This window comes from Coregonus lavaretus, assembly GCF_964263955.1.
Source record: "Coregonus lavaretus genome assembly, chromosome: 3".
In the NCBI taxonomy this organism is placed as follows: domain Eukaryota; kingdom Metazoa; phylum Chordata; class Actinopteri; order Salmoniformes; family Salmonidae; genus Coregonus; species Coregonus lavaretus.
This window is the reverse complement of record NC_139990.1, coordinates 56,586,338-56,606,476: the sequence shown is the minus strand read 5'-3', so window position 1 is coordinate 56,606,476 and position 20,139 is coordinate 56,586,338. Positions and strand designations below refer to the sequence as shown.

At 48.7% G+C, this 20,139-nt stretch overlaps 1 protein-coding gene across 1 annotated transcript in view; it reads left to right on the top strand.

Moving 5' to 3' along the window:
• The window catches only part of LOC311118880 (glutamate receptor ionotropic, kainate 2-like), a gene marked incomplete at both ends in the record, with an annotated part of 168,614 nt that overhangs the window by 26,556 nt on the left and 121,919 nt on the right, over positions 1 to 20,139 (top strand). The gene's annotated exons all lie outside the window — the stretch shown is intronic.

The window sequence follows — 20,139 nt, the reverse complement described above, 5'->3', positions numbered from 1 at the left end:
CAAAGATCATTATCACAGTAAAATGTCACATGGAACTCAACCACTAGCCTAACGGCTAAAAGTGACTGTAAGGCCCCGGAGTGCTCTGCTGTTAATTGTGTTATTTCTGGACAGTGGAGAGATTGACCCTACTGGTGCTCTGCTCTGGCCCCTGTCATCTACCATCCCTCTTTCTCCCCCCCTCTCTCTCCCTTCTCTGTCTCCCCACTCTGTCTCCCGCTCTCTCTCCCCCTCTCTCTCCCCTTCTCCTCCTCTCTCCCCCCTCTCTCCCCCTCTCTCTCCCCTTCTCCCCCCTCTCTCCCCCCTCTCTCCCCCTCTCTCTTCCCTTCTCCCCCCTCTCTCCCCCTCTCTCTCCCCTTCTCCCCCCTCTCTCCCCTCTCTCTCCCCTTCTCCCCCCTCTCTCCCCCTCTCTCTCTCCTTCTCCCCCCTCTCTCCCCCTCTCTCCCCTTCTCCCCCCTCTCTCCCCCTCTCTCTCCCCTTCTCCCCCCTCTCTCCCCCCTCTCTCCCCCTCTCTCCCCCTCTCTCTCCCCCTCTCTACCCCTCTCTCTCCCCTTCTCCCCCCTCTCTCCCCCTCTCTCTCCCCTTCTCCCCCCTCTCTCCCCCTCTCTCTCCTTCTCCCCCTCAATTCCCCCCTCTTTCCCTCTCATTTATTCTCTCTCTCTCTCCATTTCTCCCTCTTTCCATCCCTCTATAACCATGACATGTTTAATGCTTTCCTCTATTATTAGACAGCCTCTCCCTCTCTCACTCTATCACTACCTCTCTCTCCCTCTCTCCCTCTATCGCCACCTCTCTCTCCCTCTATCACCACCTCTCTCTCTCCCTCTATCACTACCTCTCTCTCTCCCTCTATCACTACCGCTCTCTTTCTCCTCTCTCTCTCCCTCTATCACTACCTCTCTCTCTTTCTCATCTCTCTCTCTCCCTCTATCACTATCTCTCTCTTTTTCTCCCCTCTCTCTCTCCTTCTCCCCCCCTCTCTCTCCCTCACACTCTCTCTCTTTTTCTCTCTCTCCCTCTCTCCCTCTATTACTACCTCTCTCACTCTTTCTCCTCTCTTGCTCTCTTTCTATCTCCATTGTTCTCCCCCCTCTCTCTCTGCCTCTGCCGCTCCCTCTCGTTCTCCCCCCCCCCCCCCCCTCTCTTTTTTCCTAATCTCTCCGTAATGGATGCCAGCTAACATTAAAAGCACTAGCTCAGAAATGTGTGCTTCACCTCAGCTGCCTAATAGAGATAATGTCTGTACAGTCACAGGGAGAGAGAGAGAGAGAGAGAGAGAGAGAGAGAGAGAGAGAGAGAGAGAGAGAGAGAGAGAGAGAGAGAGAGAGAGAGAGAGAGAGAGAGGAATAAGAGGAGACGGATGGTATGGAGAAAAGGCAGAGAGATGGAGGGAGAGAGAGGAAGGGAGGAGTGCGGATCATGATTTCTTCCTTTGGTTGATAACAGCTGTGGGAATTTAGAGATAAAGCCTATTGAAAGCCCCCCCTCACACACACACACACACACACACGCCTGTGTTCTGTTCCTCCTCACAGCATCATAGTAAAACACCTGCAAAGAGTTTCACAGACAACTAGAGCTCAGGGAATCAAGCTGTTTCATTTAGAGAAGAGGGAGGGGTGGAGGGGGAGAGAGGGATTCTAAAAGCTCTTTCTGGAACCATTAGTCCTATAGAAAGCAACCCATCTTTTGAGCTGCTCACGTGATGAGTAACTATGAGATTTACACAGAGCTGATGCCTAGACCCTATAGAACTTTAGCTCAGAGGGTTAATTAGGCTAGTGAGGAATGCAGGCAGTATGAGTTTGATCCCATAGTCAGTGTCCTGGCATGGAGGAGGGTTAGTGGAAGATCTCATTAGCATATCGCCACCAGCAGCAGGAAATTAGCAGCGTTCGCTCACAGCTGTTTTAGCGTAATAAAGGATCATCTTGGTGAGAGCGCCGTGACCAGGCCTCCATCTGTCACCTGCTAACACCACTTTACCAATGTGCAGAAGGAGTTATATCCCTGCCTCTCTTTTTCTATCTTCATCTCTTGGTCTGTTTCTCTTATTCCCCCCCTCTCCATCTTTCTCTCTGTCTCTGTCACTCTCTCCCTACCTCCCTTTCTCTCTCTCTCTCTCCTCTCCTTCTCTTGCGGTCTCCCTCCCTCCCTCCCTCCCTATCTCTCTCGCTGTCTGTTATGAGGAGGTGTGATGGAGACACAGACAGCAGCCTTGAGTCCATGCAGCTCAGTCAGTCAGTCAGTCTCATCTCAGATTGATTTTCTCTTCAGGTTTCAGATGGGCCACGCTGATGAAAAGCAACCAACATCCATCATTCTTTTAAAGTGCTCCGCTTTTAATATTGCACGCTAAAAACTAAAACTGTGTTTGTGGTGAGGAAAACATTTTAGTCATACATAGCTCCTGCTATCACTGTACTGTAGCCAGCTATACAAATGAGATAGTCGTCTAGGTAATTTGTGAGGGAGGCTTTTGTGTTGAGTACTTATGACTGCTTGGATCCAAGAGTAGCATATCAACTGATAGAACTGCTTTGCTTTCAATGGATGCTTTCACAGCATTGTCACATCTATGACGTTGCTGCTAACCACTGTTCATGGATGTTTCTATGTATGCTGTAACACAGTCACATGAAGGCTTTATAGTGAGCAATGCTTCTTCAGTGTTGTGTTGTCCTCATAAGCTCTCCTTAATGTAAGTTAGTTACTGGGCCCATATCTCAACAGCCCCGGGTCCTTCATAGGGGAGAGAGAAATTAGAAAACATTTTATTTTGGAGAGACAATAAAGCAGTGAAATGGAAAAACTGAATTCATTAAAAAATGTAATGACTTGAGAGAGTCTGTGAGCATCTGTCTGTGAGCGTCTGTTAGCGTCTGTTCTTTATATATATATATTTATGGGTGATTTTTCTGGCCAAAGCCAGAGGTGTAAGAACTGTGTTGCTTTTCTGTTTAAAGAAAAAAACTCTGTTAATTACAGCATTTGCTTTCTCGAACAGGAGTGAAAGAGAACATATTATTTTCCATGAGAGAGACTTGAAGTGGTGGTTATATTTGTTGCTGTTTTTCTGATCGTCCAACAGTAAGTAGCAACAAACTGATACAGAAGCCAATTACTCCAGCTCTAGCCATGAGAAATGAGCAAGAATAGAATCAATGCCATATTGAATGAAGACTTTACCCTGTTCTATTTTTGACTAGACACGACGAACACACACTCAAATGCATGCAAGTCTACACACACACACACACACACACACAAACACACACACACACACACACACACACACACACACACACACACACACACACACACACACACACACACACACACACACAAAACACCCTCTCTCTCTTAGTTACCAGGAGGAAGAGGACGGTAGAGGGGCAGTGGGGTGGTGAATATTGATGCTGCTGGTATTGATTGAGGACCTGTAGGGTTTGCCTTCGTGTGTGTGTAGGGTTTGTCTTCGTTTATCCATCCTGCCTCCTGCCTGCTGCCTCCATCCTGGCTGTCTTTCCAGGAGAGTTTATGGAGCATCCAGTCTGAGGCTGGCTGCCTGGCTGCACATTATGAGGGCAGTATAGAAGGCCCATTAAAATGGCTGGGGAAACACACTGTTGTCTGCTCTGATACACAACACAGGTCAATCATGGAGACCAGACCTGGTTTGTGTCCAAAATGGCACTGTCAAAGGCTGATGTGTATGCGGTGGTGGAGTCAGGCGCAGGACACAGAGGATAAGTAAAGACGACTTTACTAGAACACGAAATACGCACGAAAATAAACGTCTCCAACACTGGAGGGAAAAAACACCAGATGCGTAAAATGACACAATGAGTATAACACCGACACAAGGCATCCAAGACACGCGGACAATAACATACAAAGACAAAACATAAAACAGGTGAACTTATACGTGACATAATCAATACAGAATACGCAACAGGTGTACCCACTAGACATGACAAAACAAACATTGAAAACATCAAGCGGTAGTAGCTAGTACTCCGGGGACGACGAACGCCGAAGCCTGCCCGAGCAAGGAGGAGAAGCAGCCTCGGCGGCATCCGTGACAGTACCCCCCCCTTGACGCGCGGCTCCAGCTGTGCGCCGACCCCGGCCTCGGGGACGGCCAGGAGGACGCGGAGCAGGGCGCGTGGGGTGACTCCGGTGGAACTCCGTCAGGAGGGAGGGATCTAAAATGTCCGTCCTAGGCACCCAGCACCGTTCCTCCGGACCATACCCCTCCCACTCCACGAGATACTGCAGACCCCCCATCCGACGTCTCGAGTCCACGATGGACCGGACTGAGTACGCCGGAGCCCCCTCGATGTCCAATGGGGGCGGAGGAGTCTCCCGTATCTCACTGTCCTGGAGTGGACCAGCTACCACCGGCCTGAGGAGAGACACATGGAACGAGGGGTTAATGTGATAATCATTAGGCAGTTGAAACCTGTAACATACCTCGTTCAATCTCCTCAGGACTTTAAATGGCCCCACAAACCGCCGACCCAGCCTCCGGCAGGGCAGGCGAAGGGGCAGGTTTCGAGTCGAGAGCCAGACTCGATCTCCAGGTGCGTACACTGGACCCTCACTGCGGTGGAGATCGGCGCTCGCCTTCTGCATACGGATAGCCCGCTGCAGATGTACATGCACAGCGTTCCATGTTTCCTCCGAGCGCCGAAACCACTCATCCACCGCAGGAGCCTCGATCTGGCTCTGATGCCATGGTGCCAGAACCGGCTGATACCCCAACACACACTGGAAAGGGGTCAGATTTGTAGAGGAATGGCGTAGAGAGTTCTGGGCAATCTCTGCCCAGGGGATATACCCCGACCACTCCTCCTGCCGGTCCTGGCAATGAGATCTCAGAAACCTACCCACATCCTGGTTCACTCTCTCCACCTGCCCATTACTCTCAGGGTGGAAACCCGAGGTAAGGCTAACCGAGACCCCCAAGCGTTCCATGAACGCCCTCCAGACTCTAGAGGTGAATTGGGGACCCCGATCAGACACTATATCCTCGGGTACCCCGTAGTGCCGGAAGACGTGGGTAAACAAAGCCTCAGCAGTCTGTAGGGCAGTAGGAAGACCCGGCATTGGGATGAGACGACAAGCCTTAGAGAACTGATCCACAACGACCAGAATAGTGGTATTCCCCTGGGAAGGGGGAAGGTCCGTGACAAAGTCTACCGAGAGGTGAGACCACGGCCGTTGTGGAACGGGTAGGGGTTGTAACTTCCCCTTGGGCAGGTGTCTAGGCGCCTTACACTGAGCGCACACCGAGCAGGAGGAGACATAAACCCTCACGTCCTTAGCCAATGTTGGCCACCAGTACTTTTCACTAAGGCAGTGCACTGTCCGGCCAATACCAGGATGTCCAGAGGAGGGTGACGTATGAGCCCAATATATGAGACGATCACGAATCTCGAGCAGAACGTACGTCCGCCCCACTGGACACTCTGGAGGAGTAGGGTCGGTGCGTAATGCCCGCTCGATTTCCGCATCGACCTCCCACACCACCGGTGCCACCAGACAAGACTCCGGCAGTATGGAAGTGGGCTCAATGGACCTCTACTCTGTGTCATATCGCCGGGACAGGGCGTCTGCCTTACCGTTCTGGGACCCTGGGATGTAAGTGAGCTTAAAAACAAACCAGGCCAGAAACATGGTCCACCTAGCCTGACGAGGGTTCAGTCTCCTAGCTGCCCGGATGTACTCCAGGTTACGATGGTCAGTCAGAATGAGAAAAGGGTGTTGAGCCCCCTCAAGCCAATGCCTCCACACCTTTAGGGCTTGAACCACGGCTAGCAGCTCCCTGTCCCCCACGTCATAATTACGTTCTGCCGGGCTGAGCTTCTTAGAGTAAAAAGCGCAGGGCCGGAGTTTAGGAGGCGTGCCTGAGCGTTGAGACAGTACAGCCCCAATACCGGCCTCTGACGCGTCCACCTCCACCTGGAACGCTAAAGCGGGGTCCGGATGCGCCAGCACCGGAGCTGAGGTGAACAGGTCCTTCAGTTTACCAAACGCCCTGTCCGCCTCAGCCGACCACTGCAAACGCACCGGGCCCCCCTTCAGCAGGGAGGTGATGGGAGCTGCTACCTGTCCAAAACCCCGGATATACCTCCGGTAGTAATTGGCAAAACCCAAAAACTGCTGCACTTCCTTAACCGTGGTTGGAGTCTGCCAATTTCGCATGGCTGAAACGCGGTCAATCTCCATCTCCACCCCTGACGCGGACAGTCGATGGCCCAGGAAGGAGATGGACTCCTGGAAAACAGACATTTCTCTGCCTTGACATACAAGTCATGCTCCAACAGCCTACCCAACACTCGACGCACCAGGGCTACATGCTCGGCTCGTGTAGAAGAGTAAACTAGAATGTCGTCAATATACACCACTACACCCTGCCCATGCAAATCCCGGAAGATCTCGTCCACAAAGGATTGGAAGACTGAAGGAGCATTCATTAACCCGTAGGGCATGACGAGATACTCATAGTGACCCGAGGTGGTACTAAATGCGATCTTCCATTCATCTCCTTCCCTAATGCGCACCAAGTTGTAAGCGCTCCTGAGATCCAGTTTTGTGAAGAACCGCGCTCCGTGTAATGATTCCGTCATACTCGCAATCAGCGGGAGAGGATAACTGTATTTAACAGTGATCTGATTGAGACTACGGTAATCAATACACGGGCGCAACCCTCCATCCTTCTTCTTCACAAAAAATTAACTTGAGGACGCAGGAGAAGTGGAGGGCCGTATGTATCCCTGTCTCAGAGACTCGGCTATGTATGTCTCCATAGCCGCCGTCTCCTCTTGAGACAGAGGATACACATGACTACGCGGAAGTGCAGCACCTGCCTGGAGGTCTATCGCACAATCCCCCTGTCTATGAGGTGGCAATCGCGTCGCCCTAGTCTTGCTGAACACGAGTGCCAAATCATCATACTCAGGAGGAATGTGCAGTGCGGGCACTTGGTTCGGACTTTCCACCGTGGTCGCCCCTACGGAAACACCTAGACACCGCCCGACACACTGGTCAGACCACTCCTTGAGAGCCCTCTGTTGCCACGAAATGGTGGGGTCATGGGCGATTAACCAAGGAAGCCCCAGCACCACGGGATACGCAGGAGAGTCGATCAGATACAACTGAATGATCTCCTCATGACCCCCCTGCGTCTTCATCTTTAGTGGCGCTGTGACCTCCCTAATCAACCCAGATCCCAACGGACGGCTATCTAGGGCATGGATAGGAAAGGGCACATCTACTGGTAGGAGGGGAATCCCTAACTTAACACAAAAATTACAATCAATAAAATTCCCAGCTGCGCCTGAATCGACTAGCGCCTTATGCTGGGAATGAGATGCAACCTGGGGAAACACTACTGGTATACACAGGTGAACAACAGAGAGCTCTGGGTGAGATGGGCGCCTACTCACCTGGACGACTCCCCAGTGCGTGACCTGTTGCCTCAATCCCCTGGAGGCCCTCCCCAGCACCTAACCGCAGTGTGTCCTCCACGGCCACAGTTGGTGCAGAGGACGGCCTGCCTCCGGATCTCTCTCCTCCTCTCTCTAGCGCCAGCACCCCCGAGCTCCATTGGGCTCGGCTCGGAGGTGCTGGGAGATGGAATGGACGGCCCCAACTCCGGACGTCCGCGGGTAGCCAGCAGGGTATCCAGACGGATTGACATGTCCACCAACTGATCGAAGTTTAGATTGGTGTCCCTGCAGGCCAACTCTCGTCGAACGTCCTCTCGCAGGCTGCACCTATAGTGGTCGATGAGGGCCCTCTCATTCCACCCCGCATCCGCTGCTAGAGTCCGGAAGTCCAGGGCGAACTCTTGTGCGCTCCTCTTCCCCTGTCGGAGGTGGAACAGACGCTCCCCCGCCGCTTTACCCTCTGTGGGATGATCGAAAACAGCCCTGAAGTGGCGGGAGAACTCCGCGTAGCTGATGGTGGCGGCGTCTATTCCCCTCCATTAGGCATTGGCCCACTCCAAAGCCTTGCCGGATAGACAGGAGATGAGGGCGGAAACGCTCTCTCGTATCCCGAGGGCGCCGGGTGTATGGTGGCCAGGTAGAGTTCCACTTGAAGTAGGAACCCCTGACACCCGGCTGCGGTGCCATCATATGCCCTCGGGAGCGAGAGCCGAATCCCACTGGACTCCGGAGATGGTATGATGGGGCTGGCCGATGGTGGTGGTAATGTAGGAGGAGGTGTGGGCAAACCTCCTCTTTCCCATCGGCGCAGGGTGTCCATCACGTCTTGCATGGCGGAGCCGAGTCGATGGATCATGGCGCCCTGGCTGCTGACCCGATCCTCCAGTGACTCGGGCACCGCCGCTGCTCCTGCTGACTCCATGGGTTGGTATGTTATTCTGTCAAAGGCTGATGTGTATGCGGTGGTGGAGTCAGGCGCAGGACACAGAGGATAAGTAAAGACGACTTTACTAGAACACGAAATACGCACGAAAATAAACGTCTCCAACACTGGAGGGAAAAAACACCATATGCGTAAAATGACACAATGAGTATAACACCGACACAAGGCATCCAAGACACGCGGACAATAACACACAAAGACAAAACATAAAACAGGTGAACTTATACGTGACATAATCAATACAGAATACGCAACAGGTGTACCCACTAGACATGACAAAACAAACATCGAAAACATCAAGCGGTAGTAGCTAGTACTCCGGGGACGACGAACGCCGAAGCCTGCCCGAGCAAGGAGGAGGAGCAGCCTCGGCGGCATCCGTGACAGGCACCCTTTTCCCTATATAGTGAACTACTTTTGACCAGGGTTTGGTCAAAAGTAGTGCACTATATAGGGAATAGGGTTGCCATTTTGGATGTACACCAAAGCTGTGGACTCTCACACACAAGGCCAGAGAGAGAGAGAGATTGACAGCTCATGTATTCAACAATCCGCTATAGTATCTTACTGTATAGCGTTATAACTGTACCTGGAACACAGAGACATGTGATGTATGCAATCTACCTCAAACCTAATGCTGAATGAAGTTGGAAAATGTAGCCTAGTTCTTGGTGGACTCTAATCTAAGAGAGTTCTGTGAATTTGATTAGATAATTTTATTTACTGCAGTCAGATTTCAGGTATGTTAGAGATAGTAGTGGTAGTGCTAAATTGGGTTATTTGCTCTGATAGCTAGCAGGTCTATGAGAGGGTTGTGGTGAATACTGTGTTGTGGCCCGTGGGTTGGAAAAGCACTGTATTGGAGCGTTGTGTAACCACAGCGTTCATCATTAAGTGCCACTTATTCAGATTACTGCACTGCTCAGATAGAATCACCTGTTTTCACAACACTGAGTGGAGAGAGTGCCTGGTTTTCTCTCTCTTTTTCAGCCTGGATTTATACTGATGTTTATTCTGATGTGGGAGTTGTGATGTAGATTAGTTTTGACCTCATCGATCATCAGGCCTCAACCCAGTGTGTGTGTGTGTACATACTGTACAGATCACAGTATGCAATCCTGTATACAACCAGCATGTGCTGCATGTATACCTGCTGGTCTGTGTCTCTCTAGAAAACCTGCTTTCCTCTAGTCAAAGAGCAGATGTCAGAACCCCCACCAACACCCCCACCCCCCCACCCCTCTACCACACAGCTGTTCTGCATTGCCACCATGCTGTCACTGTAACAAGGTCTTACTCACCTGCCTCACCCGTCTGACTGGTCCCTCCCCCCTCCAGGCTCCACAGTACCCACCCAGTGCCAATAAGATCCCTCTTCACTGGCTACTCCTAGACAAATCCCCTGAACTGTCTCCCTCCCTCTGTCCTGTGGTAAGGATTGGAGAGGGCTTGGGCTCTATCAACTATCACTGGTTGTGAGGGTGGGAGGCCAGTATGCCCTCTGGGCCCTGTGTTGACAGGAGGCAGGACACTACGCTCTCCCAGCCTGGATATGATGGAACCTCATGACTACTGGATATGTACAGCCATTCTCTACTGCTAATGCCCTGCTATTGTTGTGGTTGGCTGGATGACACCTGGCCCGCCCCGTAATCAATTAAAGCAAGGCTCCAGACGTTGACAGGCGAGAGGGAAGGCTAATTAGGATGATGAGTTCATCGTTATGAGGGTAGATGCTTTCCGTGTGTGTGTTTTTGTGTGTGAACTCGGACGGCCTGGCCCATTGTGTGGAGCTGAATGTCTGTGTATGAAGCTAATCCCTGAGTGTGTAACAGTTATTCACACCTTCAGACCTCATTAACGTGTACACTGTAAACCACTTTGTGTGTTTGTGTGTGTGTGAGTGTGTGCGTGTGCATGCGTGTGTATCTCAGCTCTATCCCTGTGTCAGCCAGCAATGTCCTGTATGCAGACTGCAGCACATGGAGCGAGCACTATATTTTACTGTAGTGAACACACAGGAGACATGGAGGCAGGTAGTCAGTGTGTGTTGTTGTTCCAGCCAGCCAGCCAGGCTTCTCAGGTAGTTCATCTCCCTAACACTAGCTGACTCAAGACCAAGACTTGAACGCAAGCTCACCGCCTGGCATCAAAGCTCCAATGGTCATGGGACCAAAGAGAGGTTCTCCCTTTCTTTGTTGCTTCTTCTTTGCCTTCTTGCGTGCTCTGTTTCTCTCTCTCTCTCTCTCTCTCTCTCTCTCTCTCTCTCTCTCTCTCTCTCTCTCTCTCTCTCTCTCTTTCACACACATCACGCACGCTCACTCACATGGACGCACGTACGCTCCGACGGACGCATGCACACACACACTCCTACCTCAGCCCTGTCTCTCTCACTCTACTGCAGTCATGTTGATATTATCCGCAGGCTTGGGTTGTTAATGTTGTGTAACCTGAAATGGAGTTTCTCTGTCTGGAGAACAAGAAAAGATGTTGAATTGGCAATAAAATGGTCCAGAAGTGTAATTACTTCTTGAATGATTATAATTGCTTCATGTTGTCGATGACACTGCCTCTCTGACTCCCCCTCAGGGCTCTGTCTAGAAACACCCGAACAGGGAACTTTTGTATGTTTCCTCTGTATGTTAAACACAGCTGACAGTTAACTGCTCCAAGTATTGACAAAATGTAAATCTGTCACATTTGCACAAAGCTTTTGACAAGATTTGTTAAATTATTCAGTTAGTGTATTGGATTTCTCCTTTAATCAGCGTAGGCTGGTAGTGCTGGGATAAGTAAGAACTCTCTGTCTTCTCCCCCAGGGGTCCTGACTGGGCCTCCTGGGATCTGAACCTATAACCTTCTGGTCTGGTGACTGACCCAGTAGCTGTATCGGTCTGCTACCTGTCTGTCACGTCAACATAGCAACATGTGAATGATGGATGTGAACTATGGGACATAGGAAGAGGGGTATACCACTGGGATGTACCTGTACTTGTAAGCCTACTTTAAACTGATTTGGGACACAGAATGGCTAAATAATAGATAATAAAGTTATGTCATATGTCAGAGAGAGAGAGAGCTAGCAACAGACATAACGAGAAACTTGTTCACCTGCACAGTCATCTGACACATTTCATGACTGATCAGGTTTTTCTGTATTTACTCCAGTGTCTTTTACAATTACATGCATGTGTGTGTTTCTTGTGTACAAGATACCTTCCATATATGAAACACAGTGAAAAACCAGAGAGGAACATTTGAAACAGAAACCTGAACTGGCCTCAAAAGCCCAGCGGTAAAATCCACTCAGAAGAGAACATGTTCTCTTGGTTATGAAAAATGGAAGACAATTACATTCACCAGTCCCCCTTCCCTCCATCCCTCCATCCCTCCTTCCCTCCTTCCCACCTTTCCTCCTTCTCCCAATCCCACCCACACTACAGTACAGAGACATGACTGACTCTGTTCTCAGTCTATTTCAATTTGGAGGGAAATTGGTTCCTTGTTGAATTATTAATCCACGGCACTGATTCTAAATCCAGTTTTCGAAACTACTCCTTATTAAAAATGCATCGTGGAACATGCTTGATTTGAATATGGTGGAGGCTGGAGACATGACATGGCAAAGGGCCCCCCAATATCCCATCAGCCATTCCCATTTAGTTGTAGGGAGGGAGACTGACACAGGCCTAGGCAGAGGATGGAGGAGAAGTAGTAGTGGTGGTGGTTGTGGTGGCTGTTCGCGTGCTTGTGTGTGTGTGTGAGTGCGTATGTGAGTGTGTATAAACAATATTCTAAGGTTGATAAATAGGAAACTATTTATTTTCATCAAAAGCATAATCCACCAAAAGAAGCAGACCTGCATTCTTGTCTACAATGTGTCATAAACTATTTTGTCATAATAATATTTTTAGTACCGTTTTGGTATATATAGGTACTGCCATACTGAGAGTAAAGAGAGTGGATTAGAGAGTGGAGGACTGGCTGCTTTTTTGTGTTAGGTCCACAGGCACCTGGCCCTGTCGTTCTCCTTCTACAGTATCTGTCCTCGACTCATCAGAGCAGCACTGCCCCCCTTCTCTCTCTCTCTCTCTCTCCCTCTCTCTCTCTCTCTCTCTCTCTCTCTCTCTCTCTCTCTCTCTCTCTCTCTCTCTCTCTCTCTCTCTCTCTCTCTCTCTCTCTCTCTCACCCTCTCTCTCTCTCTCTCTCTCTCTCTCTCTCTCTCTCTCTCTCTCTCTCTCTCTCTCTCTCTCTCTCTCTCTCTCTCTCTCTCTCACCCCAAATGGGACTGCTGAGCCCTCAGGCTTCACTCGCTCTGATTAAAGTAAACGTTTCTATTCAGACTGAATCCATAGAATGACCATCTCAAGTATGATTCACAGAGAGCATTTTCTATAGTGCTAAAACACAGTATTATTCAGCCTCCCACTGCCTGCTCCCACTGCACTACACATTGCTAAAACAGTGTTGCTTCATCTTCACACATGCTCCTCTTAGATGGTCTGTGTGTCTCTTTGGCTGTGACTGGTGTATGTGTATGTACAGTATGTCTATAGAATGTCTCCAGGAGTGTGTGTGTGTGTGTGTGTGTGTTTGTGTGTGTATGTATACATGGCTCTGCTGTGACTGCAAAGTGTGTGTGGGAGTGTGTGAGTATGTCAAAGTAGTTGTGACTGTGTAGTCTGTGTGGGAGATTGTGTCGCTTGTGTGTGTGTGTGTGCATGTGTGTTTGTGTGGGAGTGCACACACAGATCCCCTCCTGCTGGTGTGGGTGAGGTGCTCTACCCAGGCAGGTATTGGTGGTGGTGTGTGTGGGTGTCTTGATGGGCCCCGCATTGTGGGTTTATAGGACTATGTGGGATTTAATATTACATTATAGTATTGTATGTGGGAGGCCAATAGAAGTCAAATGATCAAGTTTCACTGATAAACATCTGCACTTGCCTTAATCCTTAGTGTGTGTGTGTGTGTGTGTGTGCGTTTGGTGTGTGTGCGCGTGAGTGAGTGCGTGCCTGTGTCTTAGTGTGTATGTGTGTTCCTCTGTGCTCTGATGTTGATCTCAGTCCTCCAGAGTGTTATGTTTAATAAGAGGCAGCAGTACTGCTGTGAGCTGGTGAATTAGCCCCCGTAATGTGACTGTTAAATGCCTCTTTCCTCCCGTACCCTCCGACACCCTGACACCATTAACAGCGCAGCCCCCACACATTAACACAGCCACACACACACACACACACATGCACACGCACACACACACACACACACACACACACACACACACACACACACACACACATGAACACAGACAGACACCTCCCTAAGCATAGCACAGTAGCAGAGCTCCCATCGCGTATCCCCAGTACACCGCAGTCTCTGTCTTTGTCTCTGAGCTAACTGCAGCCAGAGATATAAAGCTCTCTCAAACAGAGCAATTTACTCCTAACGCATAGGACTGTTTGAATAAATAAGCTACATTATGCATAAAAGCGAAAGTGATTACCCGCTTTTAAAAAGCCCTCACTAATATTTATAGAGACCTTCTTCACTTATTTTCACAGGCATTTTAGTATATTCTGTGTAGAATTTTGTTATTTAATATTTTCCTACTAGCAGACCTCCCAGGCTCTTTCTCTGTGGCTGAGCCAGACTGTTACTGTTTAAACATGAAACAGACTCACACATGAATACTATTTTGATCACTTATTGAATTAGACCTTTATTGTGTGTTTTACATTTTAATCAAATCCTCTTTAGAAATGAGTTTAGTTTAATGATGCATCAGGAGTCAACAGAAATGTCCCTAGCTATACTCTGTAGGACAGGTATGTGCAACCCAAATCACACCCTATTCTCTATAAACACTATACAGTGCATTCGGAAAGTATTCAGACCCCTTCACTTTTTCCACATTTTGTTATGTTACAGCCTTATTCTAAAATGGATGAAATTAATTGTTCCTCTTCAATCTACAAACAATACCCCATAATGACAAAGTGAAAACAGATTTTTAGATTTTTTTGCAAATGTATTACAAATAAAATATATTTGGCTATTTCAGCCACATCCGTTGCTGACAGGTGTATAAAATCGAGCACACCGCCATGCAATCTCCATAGACAAACACTGTCAGTAGAATAGTGACTTTCAACGTGGCACCGTCATAGGTTGCCACATTTCCAACAAGTCAGTTCGTCAAATTTCTGCCCTGCTAGAGCTGCCCAAGTCAACTGTAAGTGCTGTTATTGTAAAGTGGAAACATATAGGATCAACAACACCTCAGCTGCGAAGTGGTAGTCCACACAAGCTCACAGAATGTGACTGCCGAGGGCTGAAGCGTGTAGCGCGTAAAAATGGTCTGTCCTCAGTTGCAACACTCACTACCGAGATCCAAACTGCCTCTGGAAGTAACATCAGCACAAGAACTGTTCGTCGGGAGCTTCATGAAATGGGTTTCTATGGCCGAGCAGCAGCACACAAGCCTAAGATCACCATGTGCAATACCAAGCGTCGGCTGGAGTGGTGTAAAGCTCGCCGCCATTGGATTCTGGAGATGTGGAAATGTGTTCTCTGCAGTGATGAATCACGCTTCACCATCCGGCAGTCCGATAGACAAATCTGGATTTGGCGGATGCCAGGAGAACGCTACCTGCCCAAATGCATAGTGCCAACTGTAAAGTTTGGTGGAGGAGGAATAATGGTCTAGGGCTGTTTTTCATGGTCGGGCTAGGCCCCTTAGTTCCAGGGAAGGGAAATATTAACGCTACAGCATACAATGACATTCTAGACGATTCTGTGCTTCCAACTTTGTGGCAACAGTTTGGGAAAGGCCCTTTCCTGTTTCAGCATGACAATGCCACTGTGCACAAAGCGAGGTCCATACAGAAATGTTTTATCGAGATCGGTGCTGAAGAACTTGACTGGCCTGCACAGAGCCCTGACCTCAACCTCATCGAACACCTTTGGGATGAATTGGAACACCGACTGCGAGCCAGGCCTAATCGCCCAACATCTGTGCCCAACCTCACTAATGCTCTTGTGGCTGAATGGAGGCAAGTCCCCGCAGAAATGTTCCAACATCTAGTGGAAAGCCTTCCCAGAAGAGTGGAGGCTGTTATAGAAGTAAAGGGGGGACAAACTCCATATTAATGCCCATGATTTTGGAATGAGATGTTCGATGAGCAGGTGTCCACATACTTTTGGTCATGTAGTGTACTTTTCAAAAGTAGTGCACTATATAGGGTGCCATTTGTGACACAGACATAGGCTCTAGGTGCTTAAGGAGATGTCTGGTTGTAAATTGTCTAGTAGTCCCAGAGAATGTCTCTGTTCCCCATGGCGCTGAAAGGTTCCCAGTAGTGTTGTGTTGGTTAAAGCAGTGGATCCATGGTCCTGGAGTCTGTGAGGATACAGTGATGATGATATAGCAGCATGAGAGATGAAGTAACGTAGGAACTCATCTGCTGGGATGGAGCCCTTCAAGGCCTCATCACTATCCCTCAATGCAAATGAAACCATTAGCTAGCTCAACATTTCACACACACACACACACACACACACACACTCACACACAACCACAAACACGTGCGTACATACACGCACCGACACTGTCTTTTTCTGTCTTGGAGAAGTGCAGTGCGTTCTGAGGGCGAGATGAAAGAGTGACAGAACAGAAAAGAGAGGGAAGTGAAGATAGAAGGAAGAGGAAGGAGAGAAGTTTCAGACTGTACAGTAATGTGACTAGAGGTGACTTCTAATTCATCTGAGGAAGGGTGAGATGTGGTCAGCTTGTCATAACAGATTCCCTAGCTGTGCCCAAGGGGAGAGCTGTACTCTACCTCCTCTTCTCTCACACAGCCTTGATTCAGTTTGAAATGTATTTTAATCTATTAGCTGGTCCTTAATGTATTTCATGGTTCATCATACCTGCAGACATGTCCACTAGACCCCGGAGGGGAGGAGAAGGAGGAGAGGGAGAGAGAGAGAGGGAGAGAGGGAGAGAGCAGGGATCGCCGTGGTAACGGTGAATAATACCATGGCCAGAGGTCTGAGACACATCACCTTCAGATGATTATATTACCCAGAATCCCACTGTACCTATTCACTGCGCCATAGCCTGACACCACGACGGCAGCGTCACCTTAACAGCATTAATACAACAATACATTGAATTACAGAGAAAACAGCATGCTAACTAGACATCTAACAAATGGTGCAGGGGTAACTGAGGGAGCAGGAGCACGATCACACATGATCAGTAGGCCCAAACTAAATCATTACTAAACACAACATCTGATGTCTAAAACACATAGGAAATACCATTGGTGATTCATCTCAGTTAGGCAGCTATCCGTCTCTATACATGTGGCACATCTGGTGTACTCAGCTGCAGTGTGTGTGTGTGGGTGTGGGTAAGGGGTTAAACGTGTCACTACTACTCTGTCCCGGTCAGAGAATCACATGGGACAAGTTCATTACAGAGACAGCTATCCTGTTCGTTCCACCACATCCATCACCCTTTGTTCCATCTCAAAGATTCACAGGTTGCCTCCCAAATACGCACACTATGCCATATATAGTGCACTGCTTTTCACCAGAGGCCCATTCCCTATATAGTGGGCTATAGTCATAGCAGTGCACTATAAAGGGAATAGGGAGTCATTTGGGAGGCGGCCTTCAAACCTTCTGGATCCTTCCTTCCAGGAGACAAGCTCGGCCCTGCCCACCTCTCTATTCCATTTGATAAAGGTTCCGCCGTTGCCATGGAGCCCACCTGGCTGTGACCTTGCGGCTGAGCTGAGTTCATTAGTCAAAAAGCACCGACACGGACGATTCGCTTGCTCAGCCTGGCCCAGGGAGCCAATAGGGACACAAAGTCCCTCCTCGGCCCAACGAGGATGCTGCTGCCTGCATGGAGACATGATGGTGTTATTACTGTTGAATCATACACACACTATCACACATGCAAACAAACACATACACGCACACATACACAAGCAGGCAAGCACTCACGCAAGCAAACACACACATACACACACACACACACACACCAACACTGTGGCCAGGTTCACTATCAGTGTGTCCCTGAGAATAGCTGGAGACAAATTATTCTGCTGTTGGGAGATTTGTTTTAAAAAGTCAAGCTTCCCGTTTTCCTGTGTTATCACTATCCTTGCTGCACTGATCTCTCTCCACTAGCTCGGCTATCTCAGCTTGACATTAGAATTCAGCACACACTTGACGGTTCTCTTTTCTCCTTCCAGAAAATAGAATTTCTGTCAATTTGATTTGCTCCCCTTTTGTTTTAGCATTATCTATAATACGTGTTCTGCAGCTCTCTCCGTTCAAACACACCGTCTACAATTTCATAAAGGAAGTGGAAAATGCTCATTCTAGATTCGTTACCAAAGCCATACCTCATATCTTTACAAAAAAAGACTCCACATGTTAATTTTCCTGTTCACCTTTAAAAATATTAAAATGAATGAATTGGGTCCCGGCCGCAATTCACCGGAAAATGTATTCTGAACAAGATGACAAATGTGCTGAGAGGATGGAGGAGAGGGGGAGGAGAGGGAGAAGGAGGGGGAGAAGGAAAGGAAGGAGAGGGAGGAGGAGAGGACGGAGGAGAGGGAGGAGGAGAGGAAGGAGGAGAGGGAGGAGGAGAGGAAGGAGAGGGAGGAGGAGAGGACGGAGGAGAGGGAGGAGGAGAGGAAGGAGGAGAGGGAGGAGGAGAGGAGGAGGAAAGGAAGAAAGAGAGGGAGGAGGGGACTTCCACTTCTTCAGTGGCAGAGAAAGGCTGTTACCTCCGCCCTCTGGTTGTGAATAGGCCTGTTTTCCTCTCCTCCTTTACAGAAGAGAGATGGTTCACTCACTAAGCATTATAAACTTATTTCAGCATAACTCAGAGCACAGAGAGTCTCCTCCCTATCTCTGTGTCTAGAAGGTCTTGATGTTGTTGTTGTTGTCTTAGAGCATTACTTTGATGGCTAAATTGTTTGCTGGAGTTTTTGAGGTATACTGTAGGCTATGTGTGCCTTGGCCCAGGTCCAGTGCAGTGTGTGTGGCTCGGGTGGAGGAGAGAGAGTGTAGAGTGGGGGCATTGTACGATCTAAAAGTAATCTGACCTGAACAACCCTTTCCCCAGCATTAAAGATCTCCTATTGATCCCACTATGGCCCACATACTTTATGGACAGACTGCTACTGAAAGGAGACAGTAGGAAATGCATGCCTTAATTAATATTTTTCACAAAAAGGAAAGAGGGGGGAGGAGAGATCGGGAGGGGTAAAAGAAGAGGGAGAGAGAGTGAAAAATAGATAGAGAGAGAAAGAGGAAGACAGAGAGAGAGCGAGAAAGAAAGAAAGACAGAGAGAAAGACAGAGAGAAATAAAAGAGGCCTATCATTGGCCTAACCCTTTACTTTAACAGTTAATAGGCTGGGCTGGCGAGACGTTCGTATCTCATCAGAGCCTGGGCTGATCTCTTAAACGGACCAGGATTAGAGCACAATGCAGGGGTCAGGGGGCATCGCGTTAGAGAAATGAGAGAGAATCACGTTAAGTTGGGAAAACGCCAACCAACCCCTTCCTCCACGCGCCTGCCGGAGATAATATCGTGCATGCACTCGTCTGAGCACTGGAAAATCAATACGCCACAGACAAGTTCAAAAGAAAAGCTACTCATTAAAAAATGAAAGAGGAGAGGAGAGAGAGAGCAGTACTTAGTGCGCTGCTTGGAGAATTGGTCCAATGTGAGTGAGTTAAACAGAAGGGATTGTTATCATTGTTAAGCAAATAGGAGAGGAGAGGAGAGGAGAGGAGAGGAGAGGAGAGGAGAGGAGAGGAGAGGAGAGGAGAGGAGAGGAGAGGAGAGGAGAGGAGAGGAGAGGAGAGGAGAGGAGAGGAGAGGAGAGATGGAAAAAGTGAGATATAATAAGATTGACTCTCTCTGCTCTATTAACAAACTGTATCCTCTCCTAAGATAGATGAGAAACAGAGAGAGAGAGCAGAGTAGTATCCCCCTCACATCAGCCCAATGCTCACCTCAACAGATGGGGAATTAACTGTTGATGTAGAAAATAGCATTTAGATGTGTGTGAAACAAGAGAGAGAGGTTGTGTGTGTGTGCTTGTGTGTGCTTGTGTGTGTCATTTTTAGGTTGTCCTCTACTGTATGATTGTCCTGTCTGGGATCTTGGGTGGTGTTGAAGCATGTGTGTGTGTAACGTGTGTGTGTGTGTGTCTCTGTGTGTACGGCTCTGTACTACTCAGATGTGTTCCTGTGTGTGACTATGGGGTATGAGTCACGGTTAGTATTGAGTCTTTGTTAACTGTGTTAGAACCGAGGCAAGCTATTCCTTTACAGAACATTGTCTCTGGATATTGTCCAGAAACCATACCTGTAAACGTTCTGAGTGAACCTGAAATGTGGTTTTCTGAATCTGGAATTCATTGAATTTGGGTCATAGTCTGAGCTATGGCACCATTCTCCCCAGTTACAGGGTACAACATCTGTACAGGTTTCTTGTGGTGATCTTGTGACTCTCTGTCACGCCCTGACTCAGGGGATGCTTATATGTTGAGTCAGGGTGTGTATATTCCTTGTTGTGCTTTTTCTATGTGGCTTGTCTAGTATGTATAGTTCTATGTTGGCCGGTGTGGTTCCCAATCAGAGACAACGAGCGACAGCTGCCTCTGATTGGGACCATACTTAGGCAGCCTATTGGCACTGTCTAGTTGTGGGA